This window comes from Heteronotia binoei, chromosome 15 (genome assembly GCF_032191835.1).
Source record: "Heteronotia binoei isolate CCM8104 ecotype False Entrance Well chromosome 15, APGP_CSIRO_Hbin_v1, whole genome shotgun sequence".
In the NCBI taxonomy this organism is placed as follows: Eukaryota; Metazoa; Chordata; class Lepidosauria; order Squamata; family Gekkonidae; genus Heteronotia; species Heteronotia binoei.
This window is the reverse complement of record NC_083237.1, coordinates 25,233,029-25,249,173: the sequence shown is the minus strand read 5'-3', so window position 1 is coordinate 25,249,173 and position 16,145 is coordinate 25,233,029. Positions and strand designations below refer to the sequence as shown.

The window sequence follows — 16,145 nt, the reverse complement described above, 5'->3', positions numbered from 1 at the left end:
GAAGATTCTAGACTCTACGTTCTTATTTCTTCCTTTAAAAAACACACACACCCACCTTTCCTTCATATGGTGAGCAGCATAAATTGCACACCCATCCTCAGTTTTAACCACACAACAACCCTGTGAGGTAGGTGCGGCTGAGAATGGATGACTGCCCCAAGGTCACCTGCCAACCCTTCAAAGCAGAGCAGGAAATTGAATCCAGGTCTCAGATCCTAATCCAAGACTCTAACCATTATGCAACACTGGCTCCTGCTGGTGGGAGGGGTCTCATAAATTAGGGCACGGGATGTTGGGAACCAAAATAAATAGGGTTGGGGGGGGAGGAATGAGTACCCAAGCAGGAAGTCTGGGGCTTGGGAATCACAGGGCTTAGCACTGCAGTCATAAACAGACTTACTCCCTTCTAGACCCACTGACATCAGTAGATTTAGCAGGCTGTACTTGCTTAAGATAGCACTATAGCCTATGTTATTTCTCTGCCTAAAATATGTATCTTCCATCTTTCTGTTCTCTAACAGCCCAGGCACCCAACAAACTGTGCATGTGGTGGTAGAAAGTGCATAAAGTCACAGCCAGTTTATGGTCACCCTGTAGGGTTTTCAAAGCAAGAGACATGCTGATTTGACATTGCCTGCCTGTATGTTGCAGCCCTGGATTTCCTTGGTGGTCTCCCATCCAAATACTAATCAGAGATTACCTTGCTTAGCTATACATAAAACCAAACAACCAGTTCAGTTTAGCGGTTAAGAGCAGCGGACGCTAATCTGGAGAACTGGGTTTGATTCCCCACTTCTCCATCTGCAGCCATCTGGGTGACCCTGGGTCAGTCACAGTTCTCTCAAAGCTCTCTCAGCCCCACCTGCCTCACAGGGTGTCTGTTTTGGAGATTGTAAGCTGCTCTGAGACTCCGAGTGAAGGGCAGAGTATAAATCCAACTCCTACTCCTTCTTCATCAAATAATACTAAAACAACAGTATAATAAAACCAAATTGCAGTTTTTTAAAAGGCAGACTTCTGCAATTAAGCCAGCACAAGATTTAAAACAGTATGCTCAGAATATAATGTAATATTCTACCTTCTGGAACTGAAGAGAGTAGTCCTACACCCATCTCACCTCTGATGAAGAGAAAGAAGCACAAATCTGTACCTGAGAGTATGGGCAAGTTCATATGGCAGGAGGTGGTCTTGAATTAGTGAGGAGAGGTGGAACACTAGACCTCTGTCCTGCAACCAGTTTTCAGTACCAGATCTGGTCTGCCTGGGAACAGGGAGAAATCATTAACAGTGCCTCTGAACATGTACAGAATGCTTTCCCCATATCTCTAAGCAATTACATGCTGTCTTTTAAGACTTAAGACATAAGGCTTCCAAGAATAATAACATGGCTTGATCCTCATTATCTCTTTCTTCTGTGTCGTTTACATTAAGCACTAAGGATTTCAGGGCCAAGGTAGACAGATTGGATATATATTGGGGCAATATACAGTAGACAGACAGAACTTTTTATCCATCTTCCAGAATACTAACCTGAGAGCATCCAATGAAGCCAATGGAAAGTAGATAAGGGCAAACAAAAGGAAATACTTCTTTATACAATCATGAGTGACTAAAATGTGGAATTTGTTGCTAGACGATGTAGCCACAGGCAAAGAAGGGGATTAGACAGATTCATGGAGGATAAGTCTATCAGTGGCTACTAGCCATGGTGACTGAGGGGAACATCCACATCTGGATACCAGTGCCAGGAGGCAACATCAGAGGAAGGCCTCAGCCCGGATGTTGGCCATCCAGAGGAACTTGTTGGCCACCATGTAACACAGGATGCTGGACTGGGTGGACTATGAATCTGATTCTTATGTTCTTAAGGGTGGGAAGCAGTGAATTATTGCAGTCAGTCTGGAGTTTCTTGGCAGGGGGAGGAACCTAAGTGGTCTCTATAGCAGGGATGAAGCCTCTCCAGAGATGACTGTGTCACATTTGTTCCATAAGAGACCCCAGGCTTCAGACTGTTTATTCTGGCTTACACCTTTGCTCTGGGCTGCTGCTTTGTTGCTGGTAGTTGATTTGACTGTGGATGTGATAGGCTTAATAGTCTCTGAGTGAGGAGAGGCAGTATGAAGGGAAGAGTCTGCCAAAAATTCAACCAAAGTCTCAGTATCAAAATACCTGTGGTAGAAGTATCTGTCAGTAGCATATGAAAGTATGTTATCTTTATAGGCATGTGTACCTCCATTGCTACCCACACACAAATTTGGTGGATGTGGGCACGTGTAAGAGTTATTTCTGCATGTGAATGTGCAGGCCTTTTTTGTAGGAAAAAGCCCAGCAGGAACTCATTTGCATATTAGACCACACCCCCTGATGGCACCATTGTGCCACATAGGGCTTTTGTGGGAAAAGCCCAGCAGGAACTCATTTGCATATTAGGCCACACCCCTGACGGCACTATTGCTTCACACTCATTTGCATACTAGGCCACATCCCTGACACTAAGCCAGCAGGGACTGTGTTCCTGCTCAAAAAAAGCTCTGTGAATTTGTATGATGGAGAAATAATATTTGTGTGTAGACAGTAGCTTGTTCCTGCAAGGTATTTCTTGTTGTATCATTTTCAGGCCTTTTAATTTAGAGGAGAAAAAGATGACTACATGGGGATATGGCTGAGATGTATAAACTCTCAAGGTCATCCAATTAAAGGTCTTGGCAGTAGGTTTGGGGAGGGGGGACAAACAGCAGGCCTTCTTCAAAAGGCCAGAACTCATTCATGAAATTTACCCCACTCCCCCAAGTAGTGGTGATGGACAATATCAGCAATGGCTTTTTTAAAAGACAGACAAATAAGTGAAGGGGAAGACTTCCAAGTCTTGTCCCTCTACCATCCATTACCACCTATCAGCAGCTGGTTTTCATGAGATGGAGCTTCTATATGGTGGTGAAGAATGCTGCCAAGTCACAGCCTTGTAGAGTTTTCAAGGCAAGTGATAGACAGAGGTGGTTTGCCACTGTGGGCCTCTGCATAGCAACCCTGGACTTCCTTGGTGGTTCCCCCCTCCAAGCGTAAACCAGGACTGGCTCTGCTCAGCTTCCAGTATCTGACAAGAGTAGATTTTCTTCAACCATCCAGGTCAGGGTGGAGCATCCATATACCAAGGCTACTGTTACTTTAGAATAACAGATGCTGTAGACAACACAAGAAGAAAGCCTTCATAGCCTGCAAGTTGTCAATGGAAATAGAATTTAGGACTAAACGGATCTAAATCTGATCTAGCCAGGCAATTTTTATCCCAGGGCTCAGGAGGCGTTTTACTGGGAACATGCACACCTGGAAATGTTTAGATAATGTATATGTATCTCTGTATCAATGCTCATTTCTCTTAGTAATGTTTCTTCTAGTGGAAATTTTTTACAGCCTATTTTAGCAGTAGATATTTATCACAGGAGGTATGTGTTTAATCGGGGGGTTATGTGTGCTTTCATAGAAGTATGCTAATCTGCTCACCCTGCAGCATCAGACAATCTTGTGGGTTAGTTCTTTCTGGATCAGTGACTGAGCATTTGCTTTGCATAAAGAAGTCCCCTGATTTAGTCCCAGGCATCTCCAGCTCAAAAGGATCAAGTAGCGGCTGACATGAAAGACCACCCCCTGGGGCACTGGAGGGCTGCTGCCAGTTTGAGTAGACAATACTGACCTTGATGGACCAAAGACCTGACTCAGTGTTAGATAGCTGCGATGGGTTCATGTGAAATATCCACAAGATATTTGACTGCTAGCATGAAGACTGAACAGTTTTAAAAGAGTTTGAGGGATGCTTCATTTTCATCTTATACATGCACATTTGTTTTATTCCCTTGTTACCTGGTCAAATAGGTATTGTAGGTTTGGAAACAATATGAAAAACCTACAGAACCTATTTTGCAGAGACAGCCGTAGGATACGCGCGCAGCAATCCGTGTTTTGAACTACCACCAACTTTCTGTCTAATGAAACATTGGATTCTTCCCCTATGCCCCCCCTTCCTGCTGCGTTTAACCTCTACATCCGGCCCTGCTCCCTTCAGTGAGTCTGATGTAACATTTCCTCTGCAAAGAAATACTCATGAGGGAATGGCCTATCAAAAAAAGTTACATGAGTATTAAGAAAATCCACAGGGAATTTCTGGGAAAGATTGGAGAGCAAATGTGAGCAGAAATCTAGTTTCCTGCTCATGAATTTTTCCTGCCAATTTGCTTGAAATGGGATTTGCGACGTAAAAGACTCTATTCTCTGGCAGCCTTCTTTTAATGGATGTCACCTAAAACATTCCTGTGGCTTTTTCATCCTGATGTAATGCTTCCTATGTGCCTCTTGGCCCCCCTCTCCCAAAATGTTCTTCTGTGGGGGAAAACATACATTGGAATAAGCTTCTGAGAAGCCAGGAGTTTGGGTTTCCTCCATATGTGTCCACTCTGCCCTCCCTACCACCCACACACCGACTCAGAGAACCCAGGAGTCCCGCTTTCCCTCCCTGGCTCTCTCCTTTTAGCCCCCACTTCCTTCCCCCCGAAGTGAGAGCAGATCTCTCTCATTAAAGGCAGCTGGAACTCTGGCGCTGGACATTTTCATTCTCTCGCATCTATTTTTTCTCCCTTTCTTCCTCATTCCCTTGTTCCCTGCCAGCAAAAGTCGAACGTCATGAATAGAAAAGGGGTTTCTTTGTTCCTCTGAGCTGTTCTGCTTTCCCGCTGCTGCTAGAAGGGCTCGGCCAAAACACTCCCCCACTTCATGCCTCTCTGCTGAAACTTCCCAACCCTAATTCTTTGAATGGTGCAGCAGAAGCTCTATGCTGTGGAGGAGGAGTTGGGGCAGGGAGGGGGGGAAGAGCACATGGGCAGCTGGGAGGCAGAGAAGGAACCACCTCCTCCACTCCAGAGGGGGCTGCATCTGAGGGCAAAGCAAGGGTTCCTGTCTAAACAGCCACCCCCCAGCCTTGAAACAGGGAAGGCCTCTCACCACCCAGAGGGTGCCTAGCTGCTGTAATGGCTTAGCAAGTGGCTGGATGGAGAGTAGGGCTGCCATTCTCCAGGGGAGGCCTGAGTGAGAACTGATCTCCAGGTGTCAGAGATCAGTTGCCCTGGAGGAAATTACTGCTTTGGGGGAGGGTGGACTCTGGAGAATTATACCCTGCTGAGATCCCTCCCTTCCCCAGATTCTACACTTCCCAGGCTCCACCCCCAATCTCCAGGTATTTCCCAACCCAGAGCTGGCAACCCCAGTGCAGGGACCGGATAGAGGGAGGTTCCGTCCTCCAGGACAGTGGAGAGGAGGATTTCAGGATGTGATTTGTTTTTATATCACACTTTTATTTATTTATTTACTTTGACTTTTCTCTCCCACAGTGGCTTTTCACAAAATCCCTTCACCATTTAATCTTCACAGCCGCAGACCTGAGTCATTGTGACAGCCCAGGATCATCCAGCAGGCTTTCATGGCTGTGCAAGGGATTCAAACTGTATGGTCCCAGGTTCTAGTTTGACACTGTAACCACTTTGCCATGCTCATCCTTTGAGAGGGTTGGGGAAGAAAGGTGCGAGTTGGAGAGAGCAACCAGATATGGAAAATGACTCTCCCCCCTGGATTGTTCTGTCCTCCATCCTTATCAAGTCTCCCAACTGGTGCATCTAAAATATGTGGCTGTTCCAAGTTGGGGGCCTTTTTGTGACCAATATTTAAAGCAGCAATCTATGCATTTGCTGGAAGGAGCAAACTATCTGCCTTTCTTCCTGCACCCTATCTTGGTCCAACCAGAGAGAGACCACTCCCTCGCAAAGAGACAAAGATATCATTTCCTGAACTACTGTTTTACAAGCTGCCACTCTGCAGTGGGATGCACATCCTGCAGCAGACACTCACCCCCCCCCCCTTTTAAAGCACATTGTATTGCTCAGCAGTGGCATCTGAAGCAGAAAGCAAGAGCCGTCTGCCTTCTCTCCATTTCAAAATGTTAATATCTGAGCTTGGGCATCTCAAGTATACAGAGCCCTGCCTCAGTTTAAGAGATTATAATCAATCCCTCATCTGAGGAGTGTGTTCTTGAGCAGGCACAGGAACAAATTGCAGTCTGAGACCAAAAATGAGAAAGAGAGAAGGGCCCTTTCCCTGCTGATCAATTGATCATGAGGAATTACTTACAAGTTAAGATGCTTCCCTCAGAATCATAAGGATCAAAGGTGACAGGAGCCATCAGAAATTGTTTGGGGCGGGGATGGGTGGAATTGTGAGCTGCTCCCCAGAGGAGGAGGAAGTAACAGGGGCCCATGCAAGAGCCAAGGCAGACAACAAGATGCATTCAATTCTTGCTTGCCTTAGGAAATTCTCCCCCCTCCCCCGGTGCACCATGAAGAATAGCAGAGGCAATTCAAGTGGGTGCAGCAAATGTGACCTTCAAAGGAGATACTGCCCTTGGGGAGGGGGGTTCCAATAGCACACAAGATCACCTTGACTGGAGCCAGGGAGCAATGCTTCCCATCCCAGTTCTGAACAGCCAGTGATGTTGGTTATGGACCTTCCCCCATAACATGTGCCATACATAGTTCTGGTGCTGAAATAAAAACAAAACAAAACTACGCAGGACTTTAGAAGTGGCACAGTGGCAGCTCCTTCTCTCCCACTCTCTGCACCCTACGGTCCGCATCACATGCCTGAATCTTGCAAGACTGCTTTAAGTTTTCATGAAGAGGCATGGATGTCACAGAGATGGTTTATGGGAACAGTCTAGGGAGAGTTATGTCAATGGCTCTATTTGGCTTTTGAAACAGACGTTCTCTGACTGAAACGCTAGGAGTGAGTGGTTTTGTGTGAGCTTTCTCAGGGGTACCCTATCATGATCCAACCAGACCCCTTGGAACAGGGTGGGTTATACACATCCACATAAAGCAGTCACTACCTCATGAACCCATGAAGCTGCCTTCTACCAGATCAGACCACTGCTCTATCAAAATCAGTATTTTTGACTCAGACTGGCAGCAGCTCTCCTGGATCTCAAGCAGAGGTCTTTCACATCTTTTTAACTGGAGATAGTCCTTTTAGCTGGTCCTTTTAACTGGCGTTGCCTGGGATTGAACTTGAGATCTTCCACATGCCAAGCAAATGTTCTACCACTGAGCCCCGGACCCTCCCAGCTGTGATGGCGAAAGGCTCAAACTCCAAACGGGATTCCTTTGATCCAATGTGGGCTTACCTGCCCTTATTCACAGTGGCTCAAACCCTTCGCTTTGCTTCCCGCAGAACTACCGATGGCAGCTGGGCCCCGGCCCTGCAGCGCCCTCTATCCCTTCCCTAGGTGTACTACCACAGGTTTTCCCCTTTCCTTGTCACACTCTGCCCTGCTTAGCTTCTCAGCCTCGCAGAACCCTCCAGCCTGTGATCCTACCGGGGATTTACCTTGTGAGTTTCTCTGACCTTTAGTGTCAGGCTGTATTCTCCGTTTCACACGCCTATTTTGCTTTTTAAATAACCGCTTTGTCCAGGCCAAGCACCCCCGGGGTTTTTTTTCTTCATGTCAGAGCAGATGACAGCCAGGGCTGGGCATGGTCCCCTTTCCGCCGTCTCTCCCTCTGCAACCCAGCTGCTGCTTTTTTTTTTTTTGCTCGTATGTTTGTTTTTTTGCTAAGCAATAGGCATTTCCATTTACATATATTTTAATTATTTAACCTATGCAAATAACCGCGAGCTCCCCCCCCCCTAACCTCGCTCTTTGGGCCTCTGATTGTGTATGTATGGGCGCTCGGAGGGGGCGTAGGGGGCAGAATGTGGATTTTGCAGCCGAGACAGTCAAACTTCACCTTCTCTCTGCAGTATTTTTTTTTCCTTTTTCGCACCGCGACGGTGAGGGATCTCCCCTTCTGCGGGGCCAAGATCGCACCTTTCCTTCCTTCCGCACTTCGGCCTCTTCTAGCGCCCCAGAACACTCGCTCTCCCTCCTCCCTCCCTGGTCTGAATCCACATGCCAAGGAAGCCAGGATCCGATCCGATCCCCCAGCGCCCAGGACTGCAGCGGCGTGTTTCACCGGCTCTCGCTTTCCACCCAGCCGCCGCTGCTGCTGCTGCTGCTGTTGGTGGTGCCGATGTGGTTATTGGTGCTGAATGCTAATGACCCGCTCGGGTGTGTGTGTGCGCGCGCGTGTATCTTTCTCTTGCGCGAGAGGGGAAAAGAACAGACGACGTGGTCTTGTCTGCGTTAGAGGAATAAAAATATATCAGCCCCCCTCCCCTCCCCTTCTCGCTCCTTCCCCCCTCTTGCACCGCCGTATGTTTTTAGAAAGGTGACCCGGGAAGGGGGGTAACGCGGAGGGGGGGCGGTTTATAAAAGAAATAAATAACTCAACTCTCTAAGCGATGCAGAGATTTCTGGGCTCCAGGCCCCAGGGAAAGGCTGCTTGCAAGAGACTTTGCCTTTTTTCTCTCTCCTGCAGGCGACCATCCGCCCGCTCCGACGCCGGTTTCTGCTTTAACTTTGGGATGCAACATGTGTAACGCGGAAGCCTGCAACAACCTTGAACGGAGACAGACGCGGCGGGGGGAGAAAAGGCGGCGGGGGGGCCCTGAGCGGTGAATAAAGATCCGAAAGAAATTTGGCGGGGAGGGGGGGAGAGAAGCGGAAGGGGGGGGGAGATGCTGCTCCCGTGGCTGGTTGGATTTAGCGTTTCTTTGATTCCCCCGCAGGAGAAGAGATCTTAAAAAATAGGAATACATTTTTTTTCACACACACACCCCAAAAAAAAATCAAGGAGGAAAAAAATTATCTCTTTCCAGACGCGGAGAAAAAATTTGCTGTCCTTCCGATCCTGGGTTATTCTTTCCTCGGGAGTTGTCATGAATAGGTAAGACCCGCTCCTCTTTTTGAAACCGTTCCCCCCCCCCCCCCTTCAAAGCCGAAGGTCGGTCTGGTTTTGTTGTGCAGGAGATCAGGCGGGGATTGCTGCTTGAATAAGGGGAGGGGGCTTCTCCCAGGATCCCGGCTTTAAAAAAACAGAAGGGGGGGAGACTCCTTTGGGAAGTGAAGCTCTCCCCCCCCCCCCCCAAAAAAAAATGATATTGATGATATGGAAGATGCTGTGATCAATGCATGGCTGACCCTTGGTGTGTGTGTGTGTGGGGGGGTGATTTTTACAGTGTTGACCTGTGTCTTTCATGCGGCGGGGGGCGGCGGGAATGGGAAACCTAGGCTGGGGTTGCGATTTCAAAGGGGGCTGGGTTTGCAGGGGAAGAATGGGTGAGCCCCTCCCCCCGATTCTTTCTCGTGTATGTGTGTATGCGTGCGTACACTCACGCGTGATTTGTTTGTGGCATTGATCATCCACGACTGCAAGAGTGTGAGATGCAAAAAGGTGATTTTTTTTACCCCCTTGTTATTATGCTGAATTAATTTGTAACTGCAAAAGAATCCCAGAGACAGAAAGGGGCGCGCAGACTGGGTTGCAGCGTCTGGTTTTTTATTCATAGAGAAGTCTATAGTCTGTATGCTTTTTTTTTCCTAAAAAGAATCCAATTGAAGGGCATCTCCGTCTACCTCCTCGAGGAGAGACACGGTGGGGGGGGGGGGGGGACACACCGGCGAATTCCCTTCTGTTCCCAGAGCGGCGGCTGCTCTTGGGGTTGTGCGGCTTTGTGTGGGGCGCAGCAAAGGGGCGGGGGGGGGGGAGAGCTTCCCGGCCGCTGGGGTGGGGGGGAGCAGAGCCGAGTGGTTAGAGCGAGCCTGGGCGGGAGGCGAGGGCAGCGAGGGGCCCTGGTGAAAGCTCCGCAGGAGGGGGAGGTCGTGCCTGGAGGCGGGGAGCCCCCTACCCGAGGCAGGGCTTTTCCCCGCGGAGGAGGAGCCAGGCCGGCCGCTTCCCGCCCGGGCCTTTCGACGCCCGCCGGGCCATGCGCCCTCTGAAGGCGAGCGGGCTGGTGGCGGCGCGCGAGGCGAGGCGAGGAGGCCCCTTGGGGCCCCGGAGGCCAGAGGCTCGCCTTCCCAGGCGAGAGGCGGCGGGCGGAGGTGAGGAGCCCGGGGCAGCTCCGGCTTCGAAGGCCGCTCGAGGGGCCACGCCTCTCGGCAGACAAGGCGCCCAAGATGGCAGGGGAGGGGACGCCTGGGCCGCTGCCCTTCTCCCGGCCGGCTGGGATAGGTCCTGGGTTGGGGGCGTTCCTCTGCCTCGCAAAGGCTTGGAGGGCCGGCCCAAGCAGTCTCTTCTTATGGGTTTGGTCTGGACAGGTAGAAGGACTCCTACGTAGTGCTGGGGAGTGATTTATCTAGCAGTAATTTAAACAGGGCACCCCCCCCCCCTTCCACTGCACTTCAAAAGCATAGAGAGACAAGAGGAAAGCAAAATCTTACCTTGTCCCCTCCCCTCCCCAGGACAGATGAATGAGTGAGAAATTGTTGTATCTGGCATCTTACAATGGGGCAGGACTGGAAGACAACCCAGGAGCCCTGGTTAGCCTTTCTGATCTCAAATTTCAGCCCTCACCACCTTCCCAGGCCATCTTGGCTCCCCCTTCACACCCCCAGAGTCCCCCTTCACACCCCCAGTGAGCTTCCCCTAGACCCCTCATGCCACCCACATTTTCCTCTCCCATTAGCACCCTCCCATACACTCAAGTGCTTTTTCGCTTGGGCCTATTGTCTGTTAGGCAATTTCACTAGACAAGGGGGTCTGACTGGATTGGCACCTAGGTTTTTCTAGGCTGAGGTTACATGGATATTACCCTCAGTGCTTATGAATTATTGGAGGGAAGCTTGGTCCTTGTGAGTTGGAGAGGACTCTTGGAAGCAGGATGCCTGGGTCATCTTTCCTTTGCTGATGCAGTTGGATTTTCATGTGCCCACCTCCTGCATGCTGCCTTGTATGCAAAACTCTCTTTCTCATACATACATCCTAATGCTAGGCCCTGGAAATAGCCATCCATCTCTTTTGTGACAGAAATAGCAGTGCAGTATCTGAGGTTTTTTTAATAGAAAAATTGGCAGGGGAGAGAAAAGATAGATGCAGGGGGAATGAAAGTGAGAGAAAAGATGCAACGATAGGGTTAGGCTAAGAAGGACTATGTCACTGGGGGGTGCTGTTTCCTGGGGCCACTGGCAGGATCTACTGGTGTGTGTTCAAGTCAGAATTCCCTATTCCCTGCTCTCAGATCTGCCACCTACTGTCTACTAGGATCTCCCTAAAGGGTTTGCCATCCACACACAATGCATGATCTGTGAAACTCTCTGTTGCAGGATTTTTCAAACTGCCCCCACCAAAGGGGGCTGTGTATGTTAAAGAGAATATTGGAAGAAAAGATCAGGTTGGCAACAACCAGTAAGGCTGAGCAGGAGTAGTAGAGGTGGGCACAGTGAGAGGCACTTCCCAACTGCCACTTTGGCTTCCCCAGGAGCCGTGTTTTCAGGGTGGAGAAGGTGGTATGAATCCCTAAGGAGGCACAGGCTTTTGCTAAATGATGTGTGAGTTGCTTCCATTCTCATCCCTTCTTTAAACCGCTTTAGTGGGTAGGTGTTTTGGTGTGGTCCACAGGTAGACTGCAAAACTGAGGGAGGGGGAAATGCCTTCCTTCTCTGTGCAATCCCAGGAGCAGTCTGTGTCTGCCAGTTCAAAATATATGTTTGCCCTTTTCTCCTAGGGTGTGAAATGGGGTCGGTGCAGTAAGCTGCATGGTTGTGAGCAATGAAGCAATACTCTTCATTTGAAGAGGCTTGTTGCTAAAAAAGCCCAAAAAACTCTGAATGCTGACCTGCCAGAGTTCAGGTACTAGGTGAAGATGGGTCATTGGTATGGCTCAATCTGATAGCGAATATGACCTTTGAAAGAGAGAGCGAGTGCATATGTCTTTGTCTATAAATATCTAGTGTTGGAACTCCACATTGCTGGGTGCGTGGAGTCTGATAATGTGCTTCTTTTTGTCGCTTGTGGTCTTCTCACACGTGGAAACTATGAGATTTAACATCTTACTAAGCAGGTGTGTCCTTGAAGGAGCTCTGTGTGTATTAATTGCTGTTTCTCCCTTCTGACTGTACATACTGTCAACGATCCTCTTTGCTTCTTAGAGTGCATCAGTCTCCGTCTCTTCTTGCTGATCATTATGTCAGTGTATATGTGCCAGGGGTTATATATCCACCCTGCCTCGTGTTTCTGTATCCGTGGCTCTCCCTTTTTGTGTGTGCGCGCGTGCAGATGGTTGGTTCTCTCCACTCTGTGTGGGTCAGTGGCTGTCTGTCTGCTGACTGTTTCACTCACAGTCTCCTCTCTGGCTGTGATGTTGCTCAGTTGACTCTTCTTGTGTGAGTGTCAATGACCATCTCTCCAGGCTTTGTGTGTGTGTGTGTGTGTGTGTGTGTGCGCACATGCAGATGCATAGGATAGGATAGATAGATGGATGGATGATTGATAGGTAGGTGGATGATAGGTAGGTGGATGACAGACAGACAGACAGACAGACAGACAGACAGACAGATAGATAGATAGATAGATAGATAGATGTTTTAGTGGATGCCCCTTAATTCCACAATGTGTGTCAAAGCAAAGTGACCCATTGCTTGTGTAGTTCAGCAAACGGGTTAGCTTAGCTATGAACCTCAAAGGAGTCAGTTCAAGCCCCGGCTCAGGCATGAAATGAAACTATTCCCAGCCTCAGTTCCCCATCTGTCACATGGCAGTGTTAATGATCTACCTCTGGAGGCTGTTATGAAGACGGAGGAGGCGAGGATGGTTGAAGCACATCTGCCTGATTGGCATGCTGGAGGCATTATTAGTGTTTGTGTTGAGGCAATTGTCTCTCCCACTTGAGAGAGGGACCACATGCATGGCTGTTGGCTGGCTGTCCCTCCTTCCAGACGTGCAGCTGTTAGAATGAATGGCTCTCTCTGGTTTGTCTCCTGTGTTTTCTTCCCTTGAGGAGGGGGTTGGCTGGTGGAGGCACCTCCTAGCAAATGGATTAGCTGGTTTGGGTGTGGTCAGTCTGAGAGGCTGAGGCGCACGGCAGATTGTGCAGCGCAGACTGCGTGCCAACAATGCAACAAGTGCACTTAGTACCTGGCTGATGCTAAAGACATGTGAAATATGAGTTACCAATGCCAGTGTTAACTTGTGTGGAAATGTGCACACAACCAGCCAGCCAAGAAATGACGCCATTCAAAATGCAAACCACCAAGCAAGGTGAAATATAGGTACTTAGAGATTGGTGGCAACACCCATTTATACTCCCACATCCCCCTCCCCCAGATTATACCAAAAGACAGTAGTAACATTTTCCCCCAGTGAACCTGCCAATCCTTAAAACATCTCTCTGGCTGTATCTGCTGCAGCCCTTGGGAAAGACAAAATATTTCTCAACATACTTTTCTACTAAGTGGTTTTGTTGTTAAATGAACATATTTTCAAATGATGTGGCTATCTGCAAGCTCTGGTTAAGGTACACTGAATGGCGAATGTCCATAAACTCTGACTGTTGTGCAGATTCATAGAACAGCACGGGGAACGTTCACAGACAGGATAAAATGGGGAATTTTGCATACGAAGTGTGTATTATCCCCAAATTACAGGGAATATGTACAACTTTATCACCCAAACAGACATTTCACATATTGCCTGCTCATTATGCAAGTTAGCCACTTGGAATATCTTTACACTTTACTGGTCAATATGTGAAACACACGTATCCCCCAATACCATTTGGAAATGATGCACATTGACTGAGCAGAGTATGCAGTTTCCTGTTCATACAATGAGTATTTGTTGTCTGCATCCTCTGGTGGACGTACACAATGTGTTTATGCAGACTCTCCATTCAGTGCTTTACTGTGTACTTATTTGATACACAATGACTACACACATGCACAAAGGACAGCCACACTTCCCAGTGTTGTGCTCATACCCTGGCACAAATATACTGTCATGTAGTACATACTCCTGTAGATTCTGCAAGATTGTGGTTGTCACACAAGATTGTGTGAATTATCTGATTGTTCCCTATATACTACAGCTTTCATTCTGGCCACGCCTACATCAAAAATCTGCTTCCATCTCAATTGGCAGCCCTCTAGCCAACATGGCACTATACTACCATTGCATCCAATAGCCAGCATGGACAATGCTGCCTGATTTTTTTGCCACATCTTTCACACATGCCATAAAAAAGACTGTTTAACTCCACAGCTTCACACTATGGTTGAGGTTCTATCTTGTTAAATGCCCAGGGCCAGTTAACACAATTTGTAACTCACCCCTTTAGGACAGATTCTCTGACTGTGGCTCTGATCTTCACCTTGTATGCACACCGCATCATACCAGAATGCTCATCTGAAAGTCTGTCACAGGCATGCATGCATGTGTACACACAAGCAAAAGACCATTCAGGTTCTTGTTCAGCCTTTTCCATATAATACACTATAGCTGTCTTCTGTCTCCCACCACACACTCTTAACTCAGACTGTAGCGACATAATTTAATACAGCCAGTCTACAGATAGACACCGAAAGAGACGCTTGTCTTGTAAATGGATAAGAATGCTGGGCCCACCCTTTGTACTCTGCATTTGTCCACCCTCCTTCACATATCCTCCAGGATGATGTTTATTAATATCCTTTGACTCTGTGCCTACAGGTTTTTTCCGGCTGTGCCTACACTATTTCTCACCCCTGGCCACTTCTTCATGCATGCTGCCCGGGTGTTCTTTCACACCCTTTCTCATTTATCTTGCGCTGCCATCTGCCCCCACCTGTTTCTCCCTGTAAATCCAGAGGATTCTGGGACTGTTGCCGAGCTACCCCCCCTTTCCCAGGTGCTTCAGATATTAGAATGAGCCACTAATGGACCCTTATGAGAAAGGTTTTCCTGGCTACTGCAAAGAGCAGAGAATGCAGGGGCTTCAGAAATTGCTGGGCACAGCTGTGTTATAGCAAAAGTGGACTGTTGTCCAGGTTCCAGGAAACAGGGGGCAGTGTAATGCAAGGCTGGGGGTTTGGCAGCTTTGCCTGAAATCTGCACACCAGAACAGCTGGGAAGGGGCCTTGCCAGTTGCAAAGGAAAATGAAAGAGATGCTAGAAGCAGCTGTTTGGGCAGGGATTCTTCACACGGTGCTAAGAGGCAAATGCCATGAATTAAGATCAGAATACTTTTAGAGGGGCAAGCCTGGGGCGGGGGTTGCCAGCAGGCAGGGCTTCATCACCCTACAACCTCTTTTCAGTGCCAGGGATCAGGCCAGGGCCATGTGAACTCACTGAGACAAGCACAAGCAGAGTGTTTCCCCTGCTAAGCATTAAGTAGCCCACTGCTAGCCCCATCTGGAACTAGTGAATGTTCCCATCAGGCAGGCTTAGTCCCTGACACTGCTCATGTCAAAAACTGACCAGTTTCTAAAAAAAAAGTGGTGGATTTCTAGCATCCTGTGCTGCTGCAGCCCGAAATGCTTAGCTACAGGCTGGCTGTGATTCTGTGAGTAAAATGCATTCTGCACTTCATTCCAGGGCAAAACCTGAACCCAGGTGCTATGGTTAAGCTCTGACTCAACCAATGCCAAGAGAGGAAAGGTGCAAATGTGTGGCTCTTGGGAGGGAGGGGGAGGACAGCACTAGAAGGGGCCCAAGATGGAAATAGTGTTCTTGTAGCTAACTCGAATTATAAGGTTTCCGCAAACTGATTCTGTGCATGAAGTTCTGAGTGTGTGCGTGCGTGTGTGGCTTCCAAATTAATTACAGGCAGAGAAGAGCCTGTGAGCATCACTTGATGGGATTAAGGGTTTGTGGGAGGTGTGAAATTGACGCATGAAACCCTAGACCCCTCATCTCCCCTCTGGCCTTGGGAACCTGGGATTGGTTCCTATTGGATAATAACGCTCCTCTCCTAATTCCTTTCCTTTACTACCTCCTCCATGCCCCCTTCTTTTCCTCCCCCAAACCTCCTATGATCCAGGGGGATTTCGTTCCTGCAGGCGGCTGGCAGGTGGAAATGAAACCTGCCGACTTTGATTAAACCTCTCCAAGGCATGTGTCTGCTTGGTGCGGGGCGTTTGCAAAGAGAAATAGTCTGATGATCCTTGCCTTACCTCCACTCATCCTGAAATTAGTATATCACGGGAGTCTCTTCCCCAACTCCATCTCTCACTAAGAGAAATGGAGAGATGGAGCCCCAAA

General features: G+C 48.5%; 1 protein-coding gene across 2 annotated transcripts in view; it reads left to right on the top strand.

The window, feature by feature from the left end:
- The first annotated feature begins 8,031 nt into the window (after window positions 1-8,031).
- GRIN2D (glutamate ionotropic receptor NMDA type subunit 2D) overlaps window positions 8,032-16,145 on the top strand; it is a 59,605-nt gene continuing 51,491 nt past the window's right edge. The window contains exons 1-3 of one of the 2 annotated variants that reach the window (XM_060255475.1): window positions 8,032-8,143; window positions 8,454-8,589; window positions 8,794-8,861. The gene's annotated coding sequence lies outside the window, so the exon portion shown is untranslated. Of the gene's footprint in view, window positions 8,144-8,453; window positions 8,590-8,793; window positions 8,862-9,284; window positions 9,369-16,145 lie in introns of those variants that run through there. The other variant, XM_060255477.1, reaches the window with a different exon arrangement.